The sequence below is a fragment of the Lynx canadensis genome, chromosome E2 (assembly GCF_007474595.2).
Source record: "Lynx canadensis isolate LIC74 chromosome E2, mLynCan4.pri.v2, whole genome shotgun sequence".
Lineage (NCBI taxonomy): Eukaryota > Metazoa > Chordata > Mammalia > Carnivora > Felidae > Lynx > Lynx canadensis.
The window spans coordinates 20,452,888-20,480,473 of NC_044317.1; the positions used below are offsets into that span (position 1 = coordinate 20,452,888).

At 39.3% G+C, this 27,586-nt stretch overlaps 1 long non-coding RNA gene across 2 annotated transcripts in view; it reads left to right on the forward strand.

Moving 5' to 3' along the window:
* The window catches only part of LOC115503390, a 386,748-nt gene that overhangs the window by 334,002 nt on the left and 25,160 nt on the right, over positions 1-27,586 (forward strand). The window contains exon 4 of one of the 2 annotated variants that reach the window (XR_003965361.1): positions 23,211-23,335. The exons of the other annotated variant lie outside the window; for it this stretch is intronic. This is a non-coding gene — a long non-coding RNA (uncharacterized LOC115503390). The remainder of the gene's footprint in view (positions 1-23,210; positions 23,336-27,586) is intronic. 2 annotated transcript variants of the gene reach the window in all.

Genomic DNA, 27,586 nt, shown 5'->3' on the forward strand with positions numbered 1-27,586 from the left:
TTAAACCAGTAAGGACTTGATCCTTGGGAAAACAAAAAGGAGCCACACTGCAGGATAGCCACATTTATTTTTCCCTTGAGGATACTCTAATAGTCATGGCATATGATAGGGAGAGCTGACAATAAGTCTTTTGGCCCCATGGAATCAGAATACAATTTTTGGATTTCCAGAAATCCTTGAACATTGAGAAGAAAAGTTTTGAGAAGTTTTATCCTGAATCCTTAACTATGCATGTTCAGATGACACAGTCTGGGGCAATATTAGAAACTTGAAAGATGAAAGAGCTAAGCAGAGAGATTTAATCTGCCACCTACCATAAAGGAGGAAGAGTTTGGAGTTAGAATCCCTCTATGGGAGAGGTGCTTGGTGAGTCTCTGGGCTTTCACTTCCCTATCTTGGAAGTAAAGACTCTAAGAACTAAGCGATTTGTCCTAGGACTAAGGGCAAAGCTAACATAGCAATCAGCCTAACAAAGCCTAAAACTAAGCAGCAACAGGATCAAGGTGAACTGTAAATAATATACTCAACTGATAGAAGAAAAAATCATCCCATTTCCAAGTGAGCTAGCAAGATTCAGTCTCTACAACACATTACCAAAGATGCCCAACACACAATAAAAAATAGGTATATGCAACAAGAAGACAATGTGGCCCTTGTTCTTGGGGAAACCAGTCAGTAAAAGTAACTCCCCCTCCCAAATGACCATGAGTTGGCATTAGCAGGCAATCACTTTAAGATGACCAAAGCATTTTAGGAAAAAATGGTGATATAGAAGATTCCAGCTTCCCTATACCATCACAAAAACCAATAATTAGCTATCCATGAACAAACACAGCTCCAGGAAAGCTCTAGATTCCACTTTGGAAATTTTAGTAACAACATGGAACAAAAAACCTGAGAAAAATCACACAAGAAGAGAAGAAAGACAACTTTATTTTCATCACATCATCCCATCCCCCAAGCCAGCATTGTTCAGTCCAAGAAGAAGCTTCACAACTAGTGAGAGTTCCTCTCACTGGGAAAGAGAGAACAGTGTGAGTGAATGATGAGCTTCTCTAGCCTCTTCAGGCACTATGTGAAGGTCAAGCTTCAGTTTTTACCCCACCAAAACTGGCAAAGAGAGCTAGGTAGGAACAGGAAGAAAAACAGAGGCTATTATTAGCAAACACATAGCAGGAGTGATTGTGGTTCACAGAGACATGCTACGCAGAAAAACTCAGCAGCTTTGCCACAGGTATTTACTATTGCTAATATTAGCTATTCTTCAGTCCCTCCCTTCTCCCTTCTTGTTACCTCCCTTAAAAGCCCCTTCTGCAAAAGCCTGGATCCACACTGGTAGCCATTCAAGATCTTTGTGGCAGTGCAAGTATAATAAATCAGCACCTTGGTCGCTTCCCAACTCCACCAGGGCCTGGGATCTATGCTCACAGCCAGCCCAGGCTTCTACAGCTATGTGAGTTCAGGATACCAGTGGAGGAAACCTGGACTGACGCCCACTAGCATGCTTGCACTTGTGGTTAGCCCTTCCAGAAATGCATCTGCATGCTACTGGCATGATGCCCATCGTTGACTCCTACTGCAGCACTTATGCATGGGGGGGAGAATGTGCAGCCACCAATAAACACACTAATATACAGGGTTTCCCACAGATACTTGTGGGTATGGATCAAGTTTTGCCTTCTGTCACCAGTCAGCAACACCATTCCTAGCTGTAAGATAGCTTTGTTCTGGCATGCCCCTCACCCTTAGCCCTACCCGTCACTGACTCTTACTACAGTGTGCATACCTAGGGAAAGAGACTGTAGCCATTAGGTGAGCATGTGAATATCCAGGCTCCCCACAGCTGCTTGAAAATCCATGTCAGATCTTGCCTTTTGTCAATGGCCAGCACCATCATGCCCACCTAGAGCAAGTCCCTCCAGTTTGGGGCTATATGTCCCCCAGGTCCATCCCTGTCACTGGCCTCCAAGACAGTATGCATACCTGGGAGCACAGTGTAAAATCATAAAAGGGCACGTTGATACCTAGGCCCTCTGCAGACACCAATGAGTCTATTATTGGCCCTGGTCTCCTTCACTTCAAATATGTCTGTGGTTACCTCTACCACTATAATGGCACCTGCAGCTGAATGTGTGCATGCCACTGGCTCCAGCCACCACCACTGCCTGCACTGGTACTTAGTTACCAGTCATGGGGGGTGCTGCTTAGGAGCCCAATAGCCCATGCAGCACTGCAGACACCCTTGCAGTGCTTGCCAAGGACCATGTAGTTGTCAATATTGTAGACCTCACTGGCCTGAGCCAACGAAACATCACACCCCAGTTGGAGATGGTACTACCAAGTGCCCCAGCACTTGCCACCATACAACGCTAGACCCAGGGTCATAGCAGAATCCAGTGTGCCCCATCTGAGATGAAGGGTTTCCCTAAAATTAGTACATAAAGTCTGTGTTTCTTCAAATGCATAACTATTCGAGGCTGTATGGATCATGAAGAATCAAGGAAATATGTCTGCAGCAAAAAAAGTATGAATATGAATATAAATATAAATAATATATATATAAATTAATTAAACTCCAGGACCTAGCCAGAAATGGATATCTAGTAATTACCTGATAAAGATTTCAAAATAATTTTTCTACAGAATCTCAGATAGCTAAAATAAAACACAGAAAAGCAATTTAACAATACAAGGAAAACAATACTAAAACAAAATGAGAAGTTCTAAGATTAAAAAAACATTGAAAAAAACCAAAACAGAAAATTTGAAGCTGAAGATACAATGACTGAATTGAAAAATTCAACAGATGATTTCAGCAGCAGACTTGACGAAGGAGAAGAGAGAATCCATAAGCTGGAAGACAGATCAATTGAAATTAGAAAATTAGAAGAAAAAAAAGAAAAAAGAATGAAAGGGTATGAGGATAGCTCACAGGAGGTATGGGACACCATCAGCAAAAATAATGTCTGCATTACTGGAGTCCCAGAAGGAGAAAAGAAGGAGAAAATAGAAACCTTATTAAAATAAATAACCACAGAAAACTTCCTAAAGATGAGGAGAGCTTTGGGCATCCAAGTTCATGAAGCTAATAGGTCACCTGAAAATTTCAATCTGAAATCTTATTCTCCATGACACAGAATAATAAAATTGTATAAAACCAAAGATGAATGGTAAAAGTAAAAGAGAAAAACAAAAACAAAAACAAAAAACAAAAAAAAACCTCTATAAGGGAACCTCCCTAAGGCCATCAGCAGATCTTTCAGCAGAGATCTTACAGGCCAGGAGAAAATGGGAGAATATATTCAAAGTGCTAAAAGAAAGAAACTGCCAGCCAGAACACCTTACCTAGCAAAAGTATTCCTCAGACTGAAGGCAAAGTAACAACTTTCCCTAATAAACAAAAGCTGAGCAAATTCATCACCACTAAACCCACCTTACAAGGAAAGCTGAAAGGAGTCCTTCAAGCTGAAACAAAAAGATGCTAATTAGTAACATGAAAACATATGAAAATATACACCATACCAATAAAAGTAAACGTAAGTCAGATAGGTAAACACATAGTTAGGGTACCCTAATGCTCTAAGATGTGTTAAGTAAACTCTAGAATAAAGGTCAAAGGATGAAAGCACTAATGAAAAAGGTTATAACTTCAACAATTTATTTTTAAACTTTTTAATGTTTATTTATATTTTAGAGAGAGACAGAGACAGAGAGTGTGTGTAAGCGACGGAATGGCAGAGAGAGAGGTAGACCAGAATCCAAAGCAGGCTCTAGGCTCCAAGCTGTCAGCACAGAGCCCGATGTGGGACTCGAACCCACAAACTGTGGAGATCATGACCTGAGCTGAAGCCAGACACTCAACTGACTAGCCACCCAGGCGCCCCATATAACTTCAACAATTAAAAAAAAAAATCAATGTTTATTTTTGAAAGAGAGAGAGAGAGAGAGAGAGAGCGCATGTACGTATGTGTGCCTGAGATGGCAAGGGGCAGAGAGAGACCAAGACACAGAATCTGAAGTAGGCTCCTGGCTCTGAGCTATCAACACAGACATGGGGCTGCAACTCATAAGTTGTGAGATCATGACTTGAGCCAAAGTCAGACACTTAATCAATAAGCCACCCAGGCACCCCAACAAATTTTTAATAATACACACAAAAATTTAAATGCACATTAAAAACATAATGAGGGGATAAAGAGAGGTATATGATCAAAGTTAAATTGTGATTGGTGTAAAATAGACTTTTATATCTTTACAGTGTTTTATGTAAACTTCATGGGAGCCACAAAGCAAAAATCAACTTTAGGTACACAAAAATAAAGAGAAGGGAAATTATCAATATACAAAGGAAGTTAATAGAAAAGGAAGAAAAATGCGACTACAAAATAGCCAGAAAACAATAGGAGGGCACTGATAAGTCCTTAGCTATGGATAATTACTCTCAATGTTACTGGATTTAATTTTCCACTCAAAAGACAAAAAGTGGCTGGATATATATAAAAAACAAACACAACAATGGAAAACCCAACTGTATGCCACCTACCAGAGAGACTTAGTTCAGCTCTAAGGATAGAAACAGAATTAAAGTGAGTGGATGGCAAAAAATATTCCATACAAGTGGACACCAAACAAACACACAAACAAAAGCAGGAGTAGCTACATTAATATCAGATAAAATAATCTTAAATAAAAAATGGTAACAAGAGACAAAAAATAGTTGTTATATAATAAGGTGGTCAAATCATCAAGCAGATAGAAAATAAATATATATGCAGCATCTTAATATATTAAGTAAATATTAACAGATCTGAAAGGAGAAACAGACACCAATAAGAATAGGGAACTTTCATGCCCCACTTTTAACAATGGACAGATTATTCAGACAGAAAAACTCAACATTGCAACGTTAGACTTGTACCATAGTTTAGACCAAAAGGACCTAACAAACATAAAGAACACTTCCTCCAACAACAGCAAAATGCATTCTCTTCATGTGCACAAAACTATTCTCCAGGATAGAGCACATGCTAGGTCACAAAACAAGTCTCAGTAAATTTAAGAAGGTTGAAGTCATACCAAGTATCTTTTACAATTACAAGGTTATGAAAGTAGAAATCAGTAACATGAGGAAAGCAATAAAATTCAAAAATGTGTGGGGATTAAACAACATTCTCAAGAATAACCAATTAGTCAAAGAAGAAATCAAAAGGGCAAGCAAGAAATCTTCTGAAATGAAAATGGAAGCACAACATATCAAAACCTATGGGATGCTGCAAAAGCAGTTCCAATAGGCATATTTATAGCAATAAATCCTATGTTAAAAAATAAGATCTCAACCTCTTATTGCATCTCAAGAAACTAGAAAAAACAAACACACACACACACACACACAAAAAACCCCTAACCCCTGTTAGCAGAATAAAGGGAATAAACACCAGAGTAGAACTACCTGACAGAGACCAGAAACATAATAGCAAAGAGCAATGAAACTAAGACCTGTTTATTTGGGTGAAAAAAAGAGAAACCTTTAGCTAGACTGAGAAAAACAGAGGACTCAAAATATAAATCAGAAAATAAAGACATTACAACTGATATCAAAGCAATACAAAAGGTTTGTGTGAGACTAATATGAGCAATTATATGCCAACAAACTGGATAACCATAGAAGAAATAAATAAACTCTTAAGAACATCCAACCTGCCAAGATTGGATGATAAAGACATAGAACATCTGAAAAGGCAAATATTGGAGTAAGGAGATGGAGGCAGTAATCAAAAAACTCACAAAATGGAAAAGATCAAAACCAGTTAATTTCACTGGGGAATTCTGCCAAACACTTGAAGAATTAATGCCAATCCTTTTCAAACTCTCCCCAAAACTGAAGGGGCTAGGGAACACTCCCCAACTCATTTTATAAGGGAATACCCTGATGGCAAAGCCAGATAAGGATACTACAAGAAAAGAAAAACTACAGGCCAATATTCCTGATGTATATACATTAAAAAATTCTCAACAAAATATTAGCTAACTGAATCCAACAACAATTTACAAGGATCATTTACTACGATCAAGTGAGATTTATCCCTGGGATGCAAAGAAGGCTCAACATATACAAATCAAGAAATGTGAAAAAAAAAATCAAGGAATGTGATAACCATAATAGAATGAAAAATAAAAATCCTATATTCATCTCAATAAATGCATAAAAAGCATTTGACAAAGTACAACATTCTTTTGTGATGCTCAAATGCACAATGAATTGGGTATAAAAGGAACATAACTAACACAATAAGGACGATACAAGTTCACAGATATCATACTTGCTCAAAGATCAAAAGCTTTCTAATATCAGGAGCTAGGCAAAGATGCCCATTCTCACCACTTCTACTCCACATAGTAATGGAAATCCTAGGCAGAGCAATCAGACAAGACAAAAAAATAAAAGGTATCCAAATAAAAAAGGAACAAGTAAAATCGTGTCTATTTGCAGATGACATGATTGTATAGAGAAAATCCTAAGAACGCCACAAAAACTGCTAGAACCAACCAACCAATTCAGTAAAGTTGCAGGATACAAAAATCAAAATACAGAAAACAGTTGCATTTCTATAGTATAACAAAACATCTTAAAGAAATAAAACAATCCCATTCACAATAGCATCAAAAGTAATAAAATACTTAATAAGTTAACCAAGAAAGTGAAAGTTCTGTACACTTAAAACTACAAGATTTTACATTGTCCTACATTGAGGTCAGGAAGCCATCAAAATCCTCGAGGAGAAAGCAGGCAAAAACCTCTTTGATCTTGGCCACAGCAACTTCTTACTCAACACATCTCCAGAGGCAAGGGAAACAAAAGCAAAAATGAACTACTGGGACCTCATCAAAATAAAAAGCTTCTTCACAGCGAAGGAAACAATCAGCAAAAATAAAGGCAACCAACAGAATGGGAGAAGATATTTGCAAATGACATATCAGATAAAGGGTTAGTATCCAAAATCTACAAAGAACTTATTAAACTCAACACCCAAAAAACAAATAATCCAGTGAATAAATGGGTGAAAGACATGAATAGACACTTCTCCAAGGAAGACATCCAGATGGCCGACTGACACATGAAAAAATGCTCAACATCACTCATCATCAGGGAAATACAGATCAAAACCACAATGAGATACCACCTCACACCTATCAGAATGACTAACATTAACAACTCAGGCAACAAGAGATGTTGGTGAAGATGTGGAGAAAGAGGATCTCTTTTGCATTGTTGGTGGCAATGCAAGCTGGTGCAGTCACTCTGGAAAACAGTATGGAGGTTCCTCAAAAAACTAAAAATAGAACTACCCTACGACCCAGGAATTGCACTACTAGGCATTTTTATCCATGGGATACAGGTGTGCTGTTTCGAAGGGACACATGCATCCCCAGGTTTATAGCAGCACTATCAACAATAGCCAAAGTATGGAAAGAGCCCAAATGTCCATCGATGGATGAATGGATAAAGAAGAAGTGGCATATATACAATGAAGTATTATTTGGCAATGAAAGTGAAATTAGTCAGAGAAAGACAAAAATCATATGACTTCACTCATATGAGGACTTTAAGAGACAAAACAGATGAACATAAGGGAAGGGAAACAAAAATAATATAAAAACAGAGATGGGGACAAAACAGAAGAGACTCATAAATATGGAGAATAAACTGAGGGTTGCTGGAGGGGTTGTGGAGGGGGGTGGTCTAAATGGGTAAGGGGCATTAAGGAATCTACTCCTGAAATCATTGTTTCACTACATGCTAACTAATTTGGATGTAAATCTTAAAAAATAAAAAATAAAAGTAAAAAATATTTTCAATACAGCTGTAACTCAGGCCCACTAGTACCAGGAAACCAATTTTTCAGTAAATAAAACAATTGCTAGTAAATACTTTTAAAAGTTCAAAAAAAAAAAAACCTACAAGATTTGGATGAAAAACATGAGGATACAAATGGGAATATAGCCTGTGTTCATGTATTAGAAAAATTAATACTGTTAAGAATGTTCATATCACCCAAATCCATCTATTGATTAAATGCAGTCCCCATCAAAATCACAACTGTATTTTTCACAGAAATAGAAAAAGCCATGCTAGAATTCCTATGGGGCCTACTTTTAAAGATCCCAAGAAGCCAAAAGCAATCCTGAGAAAGAACAAAGCCAGAGGCACCACATTTCCAGGTGTCAAAGTGTAATACAAAGCTGTAGTAATGTAAATAGTGTGGTACTGGCTTACAAATAAACATACAGACCTATGAAACAGGACTGAGAGTCCAGAAATAAACTCTCACATATATGGTCAGTTAATATTTGACAAAGAATCCAATAATACTCATTGGGGATACTCAAACGATCATCTCTTCAATAAATGGTGGGAAAACTATAGAGTCACATGCAGAAGAATAAAACACTAAAAACAAAAAACAAACAAACAAAAAAAGAACTTGAAAAGGAAGACCTGAAACCATAAAACTCCTAGAAGAAAACATAGGAAACAAACTGCTTGACAATGATTTCTTGCATGTGGGAGCAAAAGCACAGGCAACAAAAGCAAAAATAGAATCCTATCAAACAAAAGGCTGTGCATAGCAAAGGAATCAACAAGATGAAAAGACAACATAAGGAATGGGAGAAGTATTTGTAAATTCTGTATCTGATGAAAGGTTAATATCCAAAATATATAAAGAAGTCTTACAATTCAATAGCAGAAAAAACTACAAACTCAATTAAAAAATGGGCAGAGGAACTAAATAGACAGTTTTCCAGAGAAAACATATACATGGTCAACAGGTATATGAAAAAGTGCTCAACATCACTCATCATCAGGAAAATGCAAATCAAAACCACAATAAAACATCACTCCACACAGGTTAAAATGGCTGTCATCAAAATGACAAGAGGTAAGTATTGGCAAGGCTGTGGAGAAAAGGGAATCCTTATGTACTGTTGGTGGGAATACAAACTGATACAGCCAGTATAGAAAACAATATGAAGTTAAAAAAATTTAAAAACTACCGTATGATCCAGCAATCCTACTTCTGGGTATTTATCAAAACAAATTGATCTGTGCTGCCTGCTCAGAGCCTGGAGCCTGTTTCCGATTCTGTGTCTCCCTCTCTCTCTGACCCTCCCCCGTTCATGCTCTGTCTCTCTCTGTCTCAAAAATAAATAAACATTAAAAAAAAAAAATTAAAAAAAAAAAAAAACAAATTGAAGTGAGGATCCTCTAGAGATATCTGCCCTCCCACACTAAGCTGCAAAAACAAACAAACAAAAACAAAACAACAAAATGAATAAATAAATCTTGATGAATTCAAGAAGACTGAAATTCTATCAAGCATCATTACCAACCACAATGGTGTAAACTTAGATATCATCTATGAGAAAAAATCTGGAAAGAATACAAATACATGGAAGTGAAATAGCATGCTACTAAAGAATGGGTCAAACAAAACATCAAAGAGGAAATAAATATATGGAGACAAGTGAAAATGAAAACACACTGGCCCAAAATCTTTGGGATGCAGCAAACGTACTTTTGGAAGTTTACAGCAATACAGGCATACTTCAAGAAGCAAGAAAAATCTCACAGAAATGCCTAACTTTACATCTAAAGGGGCTACAAAAAGAAAAATAATCAAAGCCCAAAAACTAGTAGAAGGAAGGAAATAATAAAGATTAACGCAGAAATAGTGAAATAGAGACTTAAAAACCTAATAGAAAAGATTAATGAAGCCAAAAGATGGTTTTTAGAAAAGATAAAATAAAAAAATGATAAACCTTTAGTCAGACATCAAGAAAAGGAGAGAAGACTCAAAGCCTGAAAGGAGATTAACAAATAACAGCACAGAAATACAATGGATTTTTAGAGAATATTATGGAAAAATTTCATACAAAATTGGAGAATAAGAAATGGATAAATTCCTAGAAACATATATTCTTTCAAAAGTGAATCAGGAGGAAATACAAAATGTGAAGAGACCAGTTACTAGTAATGAAGTTGAATCAGTAATATTAAAGACAACAACAACAACAACAACAACAAACCCAAAGCCAACCCAAAGCAACACAACAACAACCAAAAACAACCTCTCAAAGTCTAGGACCAGATGGATTCACAGGTAGATTCTACCAAAAACAGTTAAAGATGATTTAATACCTATTCTTTTCAAACCATTCCAAAGAAATAGAAAAGGAAGAAAAGCTTCTAAATTCATTCTATGAGGCCAGCATTATCCTGGTACCAAAACCAGATAAAGATGCTACCAAACAAAATGAAAACTACAGGCCAATGTCCCTGATGAACATAGATGCAGAAATCCATGATGAAATATTACCAAAACAAATTCAACAATACAGAAAAAAAATTCAATCTAGCAGGATTTATTAGAGGAATGTGAGTGATTCAACAGTTGCAAAATCAACAACATGATATATCATGTTAACAAGAGAAAGGATAAAAGGCACATGGTCATCTCAGTAGATGCAGAAAAATAATTTGGATAAATACAACATCCATTCATGATCAAAATTCTCAACAAAGTGGGCTTAGAAGGAATATATCTCAACAAAATAAATGCCATCTATGAAAAACCCACAGCTAACAACAAACTGAATGGTGAAAAATTGAGAGCTTTTCCTCTAAGGTCAAGAATAAGCCAAGCATTTCCACTCTGACCATTTTTATTCAATATAGTCCTGCAAGTTCTAGCCACAGCAATCAGACAAAAGAAATAAAAAGCATCCACACTGGTAAGGAAGAAGTTAAAGTATCATTATTTGCAGATGACATGATATTCTACATAGAAAACCCTAAAGACTCCACCAAAACCTATCAAAACTGATAAATGAATTCAGTGGGGTTGCACGATACAAAATTAATATACAAAAAATCCAGTGCATTTCTATACACTAACATCAAAGTAAGAAAAATTAAGAAAAAAATTCCTTTTAGAATGAATCCCATTTATAATTGCACCAAAAACAATAAGATACCTTAGGATAAACCTAACTAAAGACGTGAAAGACCTGTACTATGAAAACTATAAAACCATTGATGAAAGAAATTAAAAGTGACACAAAGAAACAGAAGAAACATTCCATGTTCATGGATCAAAAGAACAAATATTGCTAAATGTCTATACTATCCAAAGCAAGCTATCAAAATACCAACAGCATTTTTCATAGAGCTAGAACAAACAATCCTAAAATTTATATGGAACCGCAAAAGGCCCCAAATAGCCAAAGCAATCTTGGAAAAGCAAAGCAAAGCTGGAAGCATCACAGTTCTAGACTTCAAGTTATATTAGAAAGCTGTAGTAATCAAGAGTATGGTACTGGCACGAAAACAGACGCAGAGATGAATAGAACAGAATAGAAAACCCAGAAATGTGATGCCTCCTGCTTTGGTTTTCTTTTTCAAGATTGCTTTGGCTATTCAGGGTCTTTTCTGGTTCCATACAAGTTTTAGGATTATTTGTTCTAGCTCTGTGAATAATGCTGGTGTTATTTTGATAGGGATTGCATTGAATATGTAGATTGCTTCGGGCAGTACTGACACTTTAACAATATAGAGGGTATTATGCTAAGCGAAATTAGCCAGTCACAGAAAGACAAATATCATATGATTTCACTCATATGAGGACTTTAAGATACAAAACAGATGAACCTACAGGAAGGGAAACAAAAATAGTATGAAAACAGGGAGGGGGACAAAACATAAGAGACTCTTAAATATGGAGAACAAACAGAGGGTTATTGGAGGGGTTGTGGGAGGGGGATGGGCTAAATGGGTAAGGGGAATTAAGGAATCTACTCCTGAAATCATTGTTCCACTATATGCTAATTTGAGTGTAAATTAAAAAAAAATAAAAAAAAAATAAAAGAAAGAAAAGAAAACCCAGAAATTAACCCACAATTATGTGGTCAATTAATCTTTGACAATGTAGAAAGGAATATCCAATGTGGAAAAGAGGGTCTCTCCAACAAATAGTGTTGGTAACACTGGACAGTAGCATGCAAATAAGAAGAAACTGGACCACTTTCTTACACCATACACAAAAATGAATTAAAAAATGGATTAAAGACCTACATGTGAGGCCTGAAACCATAAAAATCCTAGAAGAGAACGCAGTCAGTAACTTCTTTGACATAGGCCAAAGAGACCTATTTGTAGATAGGTCTCCTGAGGCAAAGTACAGCAAAGGAAACAACAAAACTAAAAGGCAACTACGGATTGGGACAAAGTATTGGCAAGTGACTTACCTGATAAAGGGTTAGTATCCACAGTATATAAAGAACTTACGAAACTCAACACCCAAAACATGAATAATCCAGTTAAAAAATTTGAAGACATCAATAGACAGTTTTCCAAAAAAGACACACAGATGGTTGACACATGAAAAGATTCTCAACATCACTTATCAGGGAAATGCAAATCAAAACTATAATGTGCTATCATTTTAACACCTATCAGAATGACAAAAATAACACAAGAAACATCAGGTGTTGGCAAAGAAGTAGAGGAAGGGGAACCCTCGTGCATTGTTGATTGGAATCCCAACTGGTGCAGCTACTCTAAAAAACAGCATGGAGTTTCCTCAAAAAGTTAAAAATAGAACTCACTATGATCCACCCATTGTACTACCAGGTATTTACCCAAAGAATACAAAAATGCTCATTCAAAGGGATACATGCATCCTGATGTTTATAGCAGCATTGTTTACAATAGCCAAGATATGGAAGCAGCCCAAGTGTCCCTTAATTGATGGATAAAGATGTGGTACATATACACATAACTTAGCCATAAAATAGGTTACTTAGCCATAAAATAAAGAATGAAATCTTGACATTTGCAATGACATGGATGAAATTAGAGAGTATTATGTTAAGGAAAGTAAGAAAGAAAAAGAGAAATACCATATGATTTCACTCATATGTGGAATTTAAGAAACAAAGGAGTAAAGGGACAAAAAAAAAAAAGAGAGGCAAACCAAGAAACAGAGTCTTAACTACAGAGAACAAACTGATATTTACCAGAGGGGAAGAGAGCAGGGGGGGGGGGGGGGGCAGGGATGGGTAAATTGGTGGAAGAGATTAAGGAGTACACTTTTGATTAGCACTGGGTTATATATGGAAGTTTTGAATTACTATATTGTATCCCTGAAAATAATGTAACACTGTATGCTAACTGGAATTTAAATAAAAACTTTTTAAAAACAAACAATCCCTTTTATATAATTATACCCAAAATAATAAAATACCTAAGAATAAATGTAACTAAGGAGGTAAAAGACCTGTCTTCTGGAAACCATGAAACAGTGATGAAAGACATTAAAGATGACAGAAATGGAAAGATAATCCATGCTTATGGGTCAGAAGAATATTGTTAAAATGTCCATAGTACCCAAAGCATTCTAGAGACTCAATGCAATCCCTATCAAAATACCAACATTTTTTACAACACTAGAACAAGCGATCCTAAAATTTGTATGGAACTACAAAAGACCACCAAATGCCAAAAGAATTTTGATAAAGAAGAACAAAGCTAGAAGTATCACAATTCCAGATTAAAAGATCTATTACAAAGCTATATCAGTCAAACAGTAAGGTATTGGTACAAAAATGGACACAGAACAATAGGACAGAATAGATGACCTGGAAATAAACCCATGCTTATGTGGTCAATTAATCTATGACAAAGGAGGCAAGAATATACAATGGGGAAAAGACACAGTCTTTAAAAAATGATGCTGGCAAAACTAGAAAGCCATGTGCAAAAGAATGAATCTGGACCACTTTCTTACATGGCACAGAAAAATAAACTCAAATGGGTTAAAGATTTAAATGTGAGACATTAAAACATAAAACTAGAAGAAAACATAGGCAGTAATATCTTTGACATTGACCTTAGCAACATTTTTCTAGATATGTCTCCTGAAGCAAGGGAAACAAAAGCAAAAATATTGAGACTATACCGCGATAAAAAACTTTTGCACAAGGAAGGAAACTATCAACAAAACAAGGAGCAGAATGAGCAGAATACATAAATAGACATTTTTCCAAAGAATACATACAGATGGCAAACAGACACATGAAAAGATGCTCAACATCACTCATCATTAGGGAAATGCAAATCCAAACCACAATGACTTATCACCTTACACCTCTCAGAATTGCTAGACTCAAACAACAACAACAACAACAACAACAAAACAAGAAATAAACATTGGCAAGATGTAGAGTAAAAGGAACTCTCCTGCACTGTTGGTGGGAATGTAAATTGGTGTAGCTCCTGTGGAAAACAGTATGAAGGTTCCTCAAAAAATTAAAAATAAAGTGCCATATAAGCCAGTAGTTCCACTACCGGGTCACCCAGAGAAAGTGAAAATACTAACTTAAAAAGATATTTACACCTTTATATTCATTGCAGCATTATTTACATTGGCCAAGATATGGAAACAAGTCAAATGTCCAGTGATAGATAAAGGGATAAAGAAGATACACAGACACACACACACACACACACACACACACACAATGGAATATTGCTCATCTGTAAAAAAAAAAAAGAATGGCATCTTGCTCTTTGTAACAACACAGATGGACCTAGAGGATATTATGCTCAGTGAAATAAATCAGAAAGAAAGACTATATCATTTCATATATATACATATGAAACACACACACATATGTGAAACACACATATGTGAAACACACACATATGTGAAACATATATATACGAAACATATGTGTGTGTGTGTGTGTGTGTGTTTTAGTACCTACACTAAAACAAATGAACAAATAATAGACTTTTAAATACAGAGAACAAACTGATGTTTGCCAGAGGGGAAGTGAGTGTAAGGATAGGTGAAATACATAAAGGGGATTAAGGGGTACAAGCTTACAGTTGTAAAATAAATAGGTTATGCAGTTGGAAGATACAGCATAGAGAACATAGTAATATTCTAATAATGATGTTTGGTGACAGATGGTGACTACACTTATCAAAGCACTGAGTAATGCACACAACTGTTGGTAAAAAAATAAAAACAGAACTACCATATAACCCATCAATCCCACTTCTGGGTATATATCCAAAGAAATTGAAATATGAATCTTCCAGAGATATCTACATTCCCATGTTGGTTGCAGCATTATTCACAATATCTAAGACATGGAAACAACCTAAGTATCCATCAACAGATGAATAAATAAGATATATACAAATGGAATAATAATATATCTTTAGAGAAATTGACTTAGGGAAAAAATCTTATAAGAAACATTTAAGAAAGAGATAACACTAATCTCACAAAATTTCTTTTAGAAAACAGAAAATTGGGTAATACTTCTGACCTGTTTAAGGTCAATATTACTCTGATAATCAAAACGTAACAAGCATATTATTAGTAAATAAATTCATAGTCCGAATGCAAAAGTCCTTAAAAGTGTGTTAGGAAAATTAATCCAGAAATACAAAAAAGGGGTAATGCATCATTGGGATTTATTCCAAAATGCAAAATTGATTGATTTGGGCATGCTAACCTAGTGTAATTTACCACATTAACAAAATAAAACAGAAAAAAATTATGTAATTACTTTAATAGATGCAGGAAAAAAGCATTTGACAAAATTCAGTCTCATGGTATTATAGAGGGGGGGAAAGCTCTCAGGAATCTAGGAACAGAAGGAAAGTTTTTCAAGCTAATAAAGGACATCCATGAAAAAAAAAATACAGACAACATTTCGCTTTAGGTTAAGTATTAAATGTGTTCTACCTGAGACGGAGAATACAAGGATGTCTACTCTTACCATTTCTATTCAACATTGTACTGCACATTTTAGCCAATACATTCAAGTAGAAGGCATGAGATTAGGAAGAGATAACTGTATTCACAGATGACATGATTGTTTACATAGGATTAATGCACCTAATAAAACCTACTAAAATTATTGTCAATTTGCATGGCATACAAATCAACTTACAGAAATCAATTCTATTTCTATAGAGTAGATTAGTAGTCAGTCTCCAAAATGGTCCCCAGTGATCCTTGCCTCCCACTATTTATTCCCCCCCAGACACTGAATCAGGGCTGCATTAAATGACCAATAGAATAAGTCAAAAGTAACAAGGCATTACATAAAAGGCATTTCAGCTTTTCCTTAGGTCTTTTGGATGTGTGGAGGAAGCCAGTGACCCTGATATAAAGATATTCAAGCAACCCCATGGGGAGGCTCATAGAGTGAATATGATCAACACCAAATTGTCAACCCCGTGAGAGCTAATTTGTGATGGGATCATCTAGTCACAGGTCAAACCTTCAGATGGTTGCAGTTTTGTTTGATATTTCACTGCAGCCTTAGGAGACCTGGAATTTGCCATCTAATTGGCTCCAAACAGAGAAGGAACAATAGAGAAGGAATATAAAATACTGTTATATTAAGCCACTGAATTTTTGAGTGGTTTATTATACAGCAGTTGATAACTAATATAGTGATTGGGAAATGAACTTTAAAGTACTATCATCTACAACGGCATTAACAAACATCAACAAAATATTTGAGGATAGTTTTTTTTTTTTTAATATAATCCAGGCTTCTACACGGCAAACTATAAAACACTGTCCTGATGAAAATTAAAAAGACATAAACAAAAGGTTTACCATGTTCAGGGATTGGACAATTCAATACTGTTAAGATATAATTCCTCCTCAAATTGTTCTACAGATTCATTGTGTTTCTAATTAAAATCCCAGCAGGTCCATTTGTGCTAATAGATACGTGCATTCTAAAATGTATGTGCAAATTCAAAGGACCTAGAATAGTCAAAACCTATCTTAATAAAAACGATAGAAGACTTACAGTGCCTGATTTTGAAAAGCTTCAGCAAATGAAAATTTTGTGCAGCTGTATTGTGAGGACAAATAATTCAATTAGAACAAAAATCAGAGTCCATAAATAAACTCACATCTATAGGTATCAAGGCAATTCAGTGGGGAAAGGAAAGTCCTTAAGAAATAGTGTTGGATCAACTGGACAGGTAGATTAAAAAATCAGGAAAGACCTCAATCCTTACCCATATCATTCACAAAAGTTAATTTTAAATGGATCATATAGCTCAGCATAAAAGCTAAAACTAGACAACTCCTATAAAAATATGAAAGAATATCTTCATGCCAATAACATAGATGAAAATTTCTTAGATGAGACTCCAATAGCACTAATAATAAAATACAAAAAAAATAGACTTTAACATCTTCTGCTCTTGAAGAAAATCACCTTCAGAAAAGCAGCAGACTGGACAAAAAATATTTGCAAAGGACTTTTATCTAGAATCTACAAAGAACTCATACAGTTCAATAATAAAACAAATAATCCAAGAAGAAAATGGAGAAATCACTGGCAAAAGAAGAGATATACTCAGCCAACAAGTTTGTAAGAAGTGGCATCACACAGTCCTCAGAGAAGGGAAATCAAATCACAGGAGACACCACTTTACAGACAGACATCAGTACAGCTAAATTTTAAAAGACAGACAATATTAAGGGTTAGTAAGGATGTGGAACATGCTGGAATGCTCTTACATTGCTTTTGGAAATGTAAAACGGTTCAACTATGTTGAGAAACAATTTGATAGATTCTTATAAAGCTAAAAATACATCTACCCTGCAACTCAGAAATCCCACTCTTGGGTATTTATCCAAGTAAATGAGTACCTATCTCCAGAAGAATTCCTGTGCAGGAATGTTCTTCATAGCTTTATTCTTAATAGCCAAAACTGTTATCACCCTCAAAGTCCATCTACAGGTGAACAGGTAAACAGACAGTGATATAATCTTATAATTGAATACTGCTAGGCAATAAAATGGAACCAACTTCTTTTTTTTTTTTTAATAGTTTATTTATTTATTTTGAGAAAGAGAGAAGGAGAGAGCACGAACAGTAGAGGGACAGAGCGAGGATCCCAAACAGGCTCCATGCTGTCAGTGTGGAGCCCGACACAGGGCCCTGTGCCACAGAATCCAAGATCATAACCTGAGCTGAAATTAAGAGTCAGACACTTCCACTTGTTGGGATGAGCACTGGGTGTTGTATGGAAACCAGTTTGACAATAAATTATATTTAAAAAAAATAAAAATAAACTGAAATTTGCCACATGAGAAAAAAAAAAAAGACGCTTCACCGACTGAGCCACCTTCTACACACAACAGCAGAGACAAATCTTAAAAGCATTCTTTGGGGTGAAATAAGCCAAACCTAAAAGGATACATACTAGTGACTTTTATTTATATGAAGCTCTAAAACAAGCAAAACTAAACCTGTGACGACAGAGTTCAGAACAGTGATTGCCCATGGAAGGAAAGGAGGTGGGGTGGGGTGCGTATTGGCTGAAAAGAGAAGGAAGAAACATTTTGGGGTGATGGAAATGTTTTATATTTTAACTGGCTTGGTAGGAGCGCTGGTAATACGTTTATCAAAACTCAGCTGCACACTTAAAATCTGAGAATCCTGTTGCATATAAATGATAACTTAATTAGAAAAGCTAAAAACCAAAAGCCATGTTTATCCCTCCGGGGTCAGACTGGCTAAGAGATAAGATGGGTCAGGTTCTCCAAGCCAGGAGTCTTGGTTCGAAATCCCAAGCTCATATCCCCCCCGCAACCGCCGCCTGTCCGTGGTCTCCTGAGAAGCTCTCACCTTGGGAAGGGGTCACCTTTGGCTTTGTACCCGTGTCTTCTCCGCCCTCTCTCTAACTGGAGGGCTCCAGCAGCCTATCCCACTGACATGTAGTGAGTGCCTTTCTCTACTTCTGACTTTACACCCGGTTCTTTGATAAAAGCCTCCCTGCTGGAACAATTTCCTTCCTTATGCCCATGAGCGCTCGGAAAATTTGAGGCTGATTTCTCTCAGGGGAACAATCTCCACTTAAAGTCAAAGCCACCAAGGGGCTCCTCTAATCTCAAAAGCATTTGTAGAGCTAAAAGCTGTGTTTTTATTCCCAGGTAACTTTCCCACAATCACTAAGCCTGCCTCAACATCCTTTTACAATGAGTACAGTCAAACAGGCACCATTTTCCTTAAATATTTCTGTACCTGTTAAGTGGTCTGGAGTCTTAGTAACAGGATGGCTTTGTCGTCCTGAGGTCGTTGCTTTCCAACACAGAGATGGGATCCGCCCCGCTGTGGATATGAGGACTCTATATTTTGATCATAGACCGCTAAGGCAGTCACTTGCCTTCCCAGCCACTCCGTGAGCGTTTCCTCCTTCACAAACAATCAGTAATGATATTTTCTCTCTCGACTGACACCTGCCTTATTAAGAACCTGCTCCACTAAGCAGCCTCACCTGAGCAGGGCCCATGGCCTCCAGCCTGCCTGGGGGCGATCTGAACCCAAGACAGTGATCATTCAGAGAGGCAGTTCAGAAAATCAGAATTGAGACTCTGGGACTTCTGAATGGTTGTGTCCCTGAGGGGTACGTTATGATCCATATATATTTTCAGTCACCTGATTTGATTGTATTTTTGGATTTTGCTAGTTTTTGTATAATAGAATACAAGGAGCTGTCTTGCTTCGGGCACATGTGGTTTGCATTTTGGAGAGCTCACTCCTACAGGCAGATGCATTCACACACAGGCTGGGGGAGTGGGGAACTCAGAAAACAAAGTTGTGAGAAGGTCCACTGGCATCCCCTTTGTCAGCTCTGCAGAACAGTGTAGAGGGCAGGGATTCGCAGCTGCCTGCATTTGAAGCAAGAGTTGTGAGGACAGGAAATGCCACCTGGAGTTTGCATGGGAAGAACAGTGAGCAGGGGGAGTTGAAAGATGTCTTGTTATAATTAGAGAAACAGTGGAGCAGACGTGTCCCCCAGACATTCTGCTACCAGGAAACCCAGAGACATTCTGGGAACCTGATTTCCTTGAACTTTTCCCAGGCTGGCAGCTCCAGGGGGTCCAGCCTGTGGCCACGGGAAGACATTAACTGTGTAGCTCAGGCATAAAGAACACAAATTGCTATTTCTGCCCCCACAGTCAAGTTCCAAATGCTCAGCTGGTCTGTAGTTCTTGTGCTCAGTGTTATTGACCAGCATGTGCACAGACCTGTCCTCAACATGTGGCTTTGGTGGTTCTTGCCTGCTGGCCACAGGCCTCACTGCCGTGGCCGGTTGTAACCAGAGAGGGGAAAAGAATGGGGGAACAGATTTTCCATCTACAGAATTGCAGCATGAAGTCATTGTGGCCAGCCATTGGGCAATACAGAACAATATCAAAAGCAAAGTGCAGGTGTAGAGGTTAGACGGTGTGCATCTGAATCCCAGCTCTGCTTCTTGCTAGCTGTGAGAAACATTGTTGACCTGAGTCAACTAGTTCTTGCCCTGTGAATTGGAGAAAGTATATCTTGGTGGTTGTGAGAATCCAAGTAGATAATGGATATAATAAAGTACTCGATGAGGTTTTGGGGTGATGGTGGGGGGTCTGGAGCTGACAACCAAGAAAGTGTTCTTGAAGTCATCATTAGTGCAAGAAGATGATTTTATTAAAGCACAGGACAGGTCCTATGGGCAGAAAAAGCTGCACTGGGGTTGTAAAGAGTGGCTTCTTATATAGTATGGACTTGGGGGAGGTAAAGTCAAAGGGAGGCCTCCAAAGGGACTTTGATATGCTAAAGAAGACTCCTATGACACTTGAGGCCTTGCTATTGTCAAGCTAAGGTTGTTTCCCTCTAGGAAGGCATTAACACTAGGACTGTAGGGGGTTCCTGGAGAAATGGTATACTCTGTATTTGCCTCAAGTATTTGCCAATGAGCTACAAGTTATGAGGAAACTTAATTTTACCTGCCATTTCCATCTTGCCTTTGTTCCCCATATCACTGTGGAGGGGTGATGTTAGGGCTCCAGGAAACTGAGTCTATAGGTTTCTGGAGATTCGGCTATTGATAAGATTGACTTTTTCTTGGGGCGCCTGGGTGGCTCAGTTGGTTAAGCGTCCAACTTCGGCTCAGGTCATGATCTCGTGGTTCTTGAGTTTGAGCCCCGCGTCGGGCTCTGTGCTGACAGCTCAGAGCCTGGAGCCTGCTTCGGATTCTGTGTCTCCTTCTCATTCTGCCCCTCCCCCACTCACACTCTGTGTCTCTTTCTCTCAAAAATAAATATTAAAAAAAAAGATTGGCTTTTTCTTGTAATTTACTAAGATATTTGTAAACTGATGGAGACCTATGTCCTGTATGACTGTGATCTCTATCAGCCGTCTGTTTTCTTTCCTTTCCTTTGTCCTTGGGCAGCCAGGAGAGCCTGAGGAATATCACATATACCCAACCTGGAGGAGGGGAGGGTTGTGCTAGCTTGCACTCTGTCCTCAGCTTGCCCCACGCTCCCTCATCATACTCAGCTCTGGGCTTGGCACAGAGTAGCCATGAATAAGTGGTACTCTTAGTTTAACAAATTTAATTTTGAGTCATTACACCCAAGTTTGAGGACCAGCTTTTATTTAATAGCTATGCTACCTTGGGCTACTAATACAGAACCTTTCAAACTTCATTTCCTCACTTGCATGACAAAGAGAGTAATGCCCAACTCATGAAATTGCCAGCCCTTTGAGAAGCCTTCCCTGATCCCCTGCCTGGTACAGGAATGCTTCCCAGACTTTGGTGTGCTCTCCTTAAAGCACAGATTCTGATTCAGTATGTCCTTGATGGGGCACGAGAGCCTGCACTTTGAGCAGCAAGGATATAAAGTTAACATTCCTTTCTGGGGGGGTGGGTGGGGAATGTGTGTGTGTTTGCCCGTCCTGTGTACCTGCGCATACCTATAAGACAGGCATCACATCTGACTCTTTTCTTCTTGTTCCCCACAAATGGATCCACCTTGTCCAGAACTGGAAACAACTTTCACAGGCAGAAGGTTCTAGCTGCTTCCCTCCTTCCCCCTCGAGAGGCTTTGAATCAAGTCACCTGCTGTGACCTGGGAGAGAGAGGCCCAGCTGCATTTGCTGGGAAACCCCACTTTCTACCTTGGATCTCCTCCACTTCCATTCATTCTCCTTGCCTGCAGACTGAGCTTTCTCTTCACCCGCCCCCCTCCCCCAGCCCATATTGGCCTCCAGAATTCCATCCTGGTCTTTGTGCCCTGGAGCGGGTGTCCATCCATCCGGGTGCCTGCGACACTCCATTAATGCACCCACAGCCGGCCTCCTGGACAGAGAGTAGTCACCCGCCTGACTGCTCAGGAATGACCCTTGTGCCTGCCTTCCTGCATCAGACCTTTGAGCTAGCATGTGGCTTAGCCCTCAGTGCCCCGCAAGAAGCGGGTCTCACCCCTCCATCGGAACGCTCTCACACCCGTGGGGCCCAGCTCCCTTCCCCCCACACCACTTTCAGACCCCAAGACTCCCCCTCCAAGTGACCCCCTCCTACAACTCAGGGTGTGCAGTTACAAACCAGTCACCAGGTTGTCCACAGAATGACTGGAATGGGGGAAGAACTGACTCTTTCTAAGGAAGAGAGGAAGAACAAAAAGAAGAGTTCTGAAACTCACAGAGGTGCTGGAAGGATCTAGGGGTAGATGTGGCAGAGAGAACTGGAAAAGTCTGAGAAAGCTTTCAAACCCAGGCCTGTCAAGGCCCTCGGGCTCTGACTGCCCCACCACACACTCACATCCTCACACGCATCCATCCACCGTGGGCACACGCTCTCGGCCCCCAGCGCCCCGCACAGGTCAGTCGGCTTCACAGCCCCCTCAGGCCCTGGGGAGCCCCACGGTGCTCCTGTTGGTTTCTATTGTATTCAGGCTTCTTCCTTGCAATCCAGTCCTTCTTGCCTGGATGTTTCTGTCTCTCTCTCCATCCCCCTGTCCCCATGTTCTTCCCCTGGGTCCCAGCTCGCCCCTGTCCCCTGTGCCTGTCTCTCCCATCCCCTGTTCCCTCCTCTGTGCCTTCCTCTTCACTCCCTTCACTTTCTAGACTTTTTTCCTCAGGCTCACTCTGTCTCGTTCTGACTTTCCCCTCTGTCTCCAGGGTGTGGGCATATTTCCCAGCTGCCCGTACCCAAACCAGGCTGGAGAGTGAGTGCGGGGAACGGGCCGCTCCTTCTCTCTTTCAGAGCCTGACCATCTGGCCCGACGCCCTGGAACCGGCCTGCCGAGCTGACCCAGCAGCCTCTGCTTTTTTGGCAGGAGAGGCACCCGAGGCCCTGCCGAGCAGCACCCCTCTGCCTCACCCAGTAGGCGGAAAGCGAGGGTGAGACGGAGCCCATGGGTGACATCGACAGCTGAGAGGGACAGACGCGGGCTCTTTTCAGGTATGGCTTTCCGAACCTCACTGTAAGCACAAGCCCCACCTTTGCTGCTGTCTCTCCTGACACAGAACGGCTTGCTTCACCCTCACGGCCTGCACCCAGGGCTTCTCTGGAAGGGGCCCTGTTTCTGCTGTCTTCCCTCTTTCCGAATAATTTACAACGACTGTGTGTTGTCTGTGTAATAAGAAACCGTGTTATGATCCAGTTAAGTGAGTGGGTTGAGCATAGTCCTCCTGGGACCCACCTTTCATGCTAGTTCCTGATTTGGCCAACTCAGAAACAAGAGAACGCAGCACCCGGTGGGCGGATGAAGGCTGTCACCCTGAGGAAAGCCGCACTATACAGAAACAGGCTATGCCTCTCTTTTGGGCTTAGAGGTTTGTGACCAACATATTAGAAATATGTTAAAGCAAGATTAACTACTAAATGGGTGATCGTCACCTGCCCAGCAATCACGTGGCTACTCTGCTTCCTCCCAGGAAGCTTCTCCATCAGGTATGGGAGAGCCTGTGCCCAGTAGAACACCTGTGCCCAGTAAAACACCAAAATCCTGTGGGCTTTGCAGGTGACATCAAGCATATCAAGGCTGTCCTGCACACGAGGAGCCTTACCTTTTGTTTCTTTCATGAGTCAGTTGAGAGGGGGGCAGTGTCTATGGCATTCCCTCCCACTTTCTCTTCCATCGTCCTTCACAGCATCACAAAAACAGAATGCCCAAGTCCCATTCCATTCTCGTGCCTTAGCTGTCTCTTCCATTATCCCACAATTAGCGCAGCGATGGGCGATTGGGGCGAGTGGAGTGATATTGCTGTGAGTGACCTATTATTATCTGCAGATTACATTTTACAAGGAAATTAAACGAATTCTGTCAGAGCCCCAGGGCCGGGGAGGAAAGAAAATGCCTCATTGTTCAGTTCTGCGAGCTGGAGAGACTGCGCCGGGCGATAAAGAGACCTGTGTTTGTGCAAACAAGGCGTGGGCTTCCAGTTTGAAAGATGCATTTGTTACACCAAAGCTCGAAATAGGAAATATGTGTGGGCAGGCACAATGGAGATGAAAGGGGAGAAAACTAATTATTACTACCACTGCGTATGTGTGTTGGGGTATTTATATAATGTGTTAAACTTCCTTTGCTGGGAAAATGGCTGTCATGTCAGCAGGAATGAAACTTTACCCTAAAAGGGGGTATTCTAAGGCCTCAGCGCTGCCAGCTCAGTGGGATTGTGTTTTTGAAATTATCTTCTGCACCTTCCTCTCCTTTTCTTGTGTCTGGTAATGAGTAGCATCTTCGGAGTATCATCTTCTCTTTCTTGTTCATTTTATTCTCTCAATAAGTGTGCCTTTTATTTGTCTTTGTCAGGCAGAGGGCAGGTATCGGTATTACATAAAGAAGAAGTAGGAAAATAACACTGTCTGAAGTCACAGTGGTTTGGGCAAACAAAATACAACTGAGAAATGTATAAAAGTCAGAGACTCACAGAGCCTGGCACATAGATGGCACAATCTACTCTAAACCAAGTGCCCCACACTCTGGAGAAACAGATGGAGATGGAGGGACCCGATCCTCTGGGGAAAGGATCTGAGTCTTGACCAGGGATCATGGGTTTTTTGTTTTCTTTTCTTTTCTTTTCTTTTTCTTTCATTTTTTAAATGTTAATTTTGAGAGAGAGTGAGCCCGCACGAGTGGGGGAGGGTCAGAGAAAGAGAGACAGAATCTGAAACAAACTCCAGCCTGGAAGCTGTCAGCACAAAGCCCAATGCAAGGCTCAAACTCGGGAACGGCGAGATCATGACCTGAGCTGAAGTAAGACACCTAATCTACTGAGCCACCCAAGCGCCCCAGTGATCATGTCTTCTTAATTGTGAAAAGAGATGCACACATCCAAAGCAGTCCCGTGAAGGGTCTCTTCAGGTTCTGATATTCACCCTCGGTTAGTACCTTGACACATTCATCTGGTCCAACTTTGTGATGCAATTTGCCATTAATGAGGCATTGTGTTGGGTGTTGGGAGAGGATTTCTATTTAAATTTGTGGACAATGCACAGAACCAGTTGTCTAAATCCTAAACAAAACTTTTCTACCAAGCATCCAATAAAAACCCTTCCCCCTGCCATTGTGAGGGCCATGTTCTCAAGAGTATGAAGTCTATTAACATCTCTCCATGCCTGTGATCTTGTGTCTGAAATAGGAGCAGACTGACTGTGTTTGGAAACTCAATTTTAAGTCATAAGCAAGAGGGTTTAGTAGCTCTGGAACAAGCCTGCAGCTGAGCCGTGAGAGTTGTGTGGTGGGGGTCCTCTACATATGTTTGAATAATGACAGTAAAAACCAGGTTCATGAGCTTATCTTTTTAGTCAAGGGGTGCCGCACAATGAATAATTTGTTGTGTTTTTTTTTCCTTTTGGATTTTCTGGTACATACTGAATCATGAACAGTATAACAAATGGGGATTGTGAAGAGAAGAAAATCCTTTTCTATACACTGTAGAAATGATGGTGCTCATGTGTACTTCAGCCATGAGGGGACTGAGTCTTCATAGGAAATTGCTGAAATGTTGCACTAAACGCTCAAGGAAGAATGTAGTCCCTTTTCACATTTGCGTGTATCACAGTCTCCAATGGAAATTGTGAAGTATTAACATGTCCACCCATCCCTCCTATCCACCCAGTCTGATTCAGGGGGTTGGGCTGGGCCCAGAGAATCTGTGTGCTTAACAAACAACCAGGTGACCTTAACACCTGTTCTTAGGCCAAGCTGAGGGAAACACTGGCGCTGGACTAAATACTCGGATTCTGACCCTATTAAATAGTTGCTTAACTGTATTAAAGTTCCTGAAACACTTATCGCATTTCCCATTGAAATCCAATGGCAGACAATGGCCATGAAGATTGAAAGGTATAAAGCACCTGTGTCAAAATTGATTTATATTGTGTGCTTCATAATAATTACTTTTATCACCTCCACTTCAGTGAGAAGGGTGGAGGTTCTGGGGTATAGATAATGCTCATTGACCGTTTGGAAACTCTCATACTCTGTAACAGCAGAAATGCATGGGGTTCTGAGTCTCCCCTCAAAATGTTAAAAAACCAAGACATGGACCTGGAATGGAGCTTCTAACTTAGTAAAGCTGAAAACAAGGATCAGGACACACTGACAGAGGATGGTGAGAAAACTCTTCAAAAGGAAGAAATTCTAGCAGCCTTTTACGAGATTTTGGGTGGCCTATTGTGCCCATTTAAAGAGGCTAAAGGAGGGTAACCACAAGTTTTGTGGAGGCTGCGAAGACTCTAGATGACTACACATGCAGACCATCATGAACTCCAGAAAGATCTTACTTGTGAATCAGCCCTGATACATGCCTTTTTTTCCCGGTATTAGTCATACTTAATTAGTTAACTTTCCTAGAATACTTCTAGAAACGTCTATATATGTTAAGTTTGAGTCAATAATTTGTTCCCAAATGAGTGGTAATGAAAAAAATACTACGAGTTGACATTCATCTTTGCAACTAGCACATTCCAGAATAAAAACTTGCAGTTTTGATATGTGAAGAAACTAAGAGATGAAAATTATATTTATGGTTTTATAGCATATATTATATTGATGGTTTTAAGATTCTTTCATTGGTCCAACCCCTTCAAATCACGTTATAATTAATTTGCCCAGTTTGGCATTAAAGTTGTTGATGTTATAAATATGTCTTTTCATTAACTTCACTGTCTCCAAAATTTCACAACATGCTTTTCAGCTGCTTCTAGCTATCCATTTGGGATAGGCATACCATTTACAATGAGATATTTCTTTACATTCTGGAACAGAATGGCAATTTTCATGTAATATAAATTTCCACGGAAGAATAAAAGGCTTAATACTTTATTTCATTTTAAAATAGACATTGGAATAGGTAAAGAACCTGGAGTCTCCCAGGTGATAAGAGACATTTCATAATACAAGGCCCCAAATGTAGGCCAGTCTGATTCATCTCTGGACTCTCGATCCATTCTTTCATTTTTTAAGGCTTTATTTAGACATAATTTACATACTATGTAGTTCACCCATTTAAAGTGCACAATTCAATAAGTTTTAGTACAGAACTGCGCACCATTAGTACAGTCTAATTTTAGAACATAGTTATCATCTTCCTAAAGAAACCCCATGCCCATTAGCAGTCTCTCCCCATTATCTCTCCAAGCCTACGACAACCATTCATCTATTTTCTGTCTCCGTGGGTTCACCATTGTGGACATTTTGTA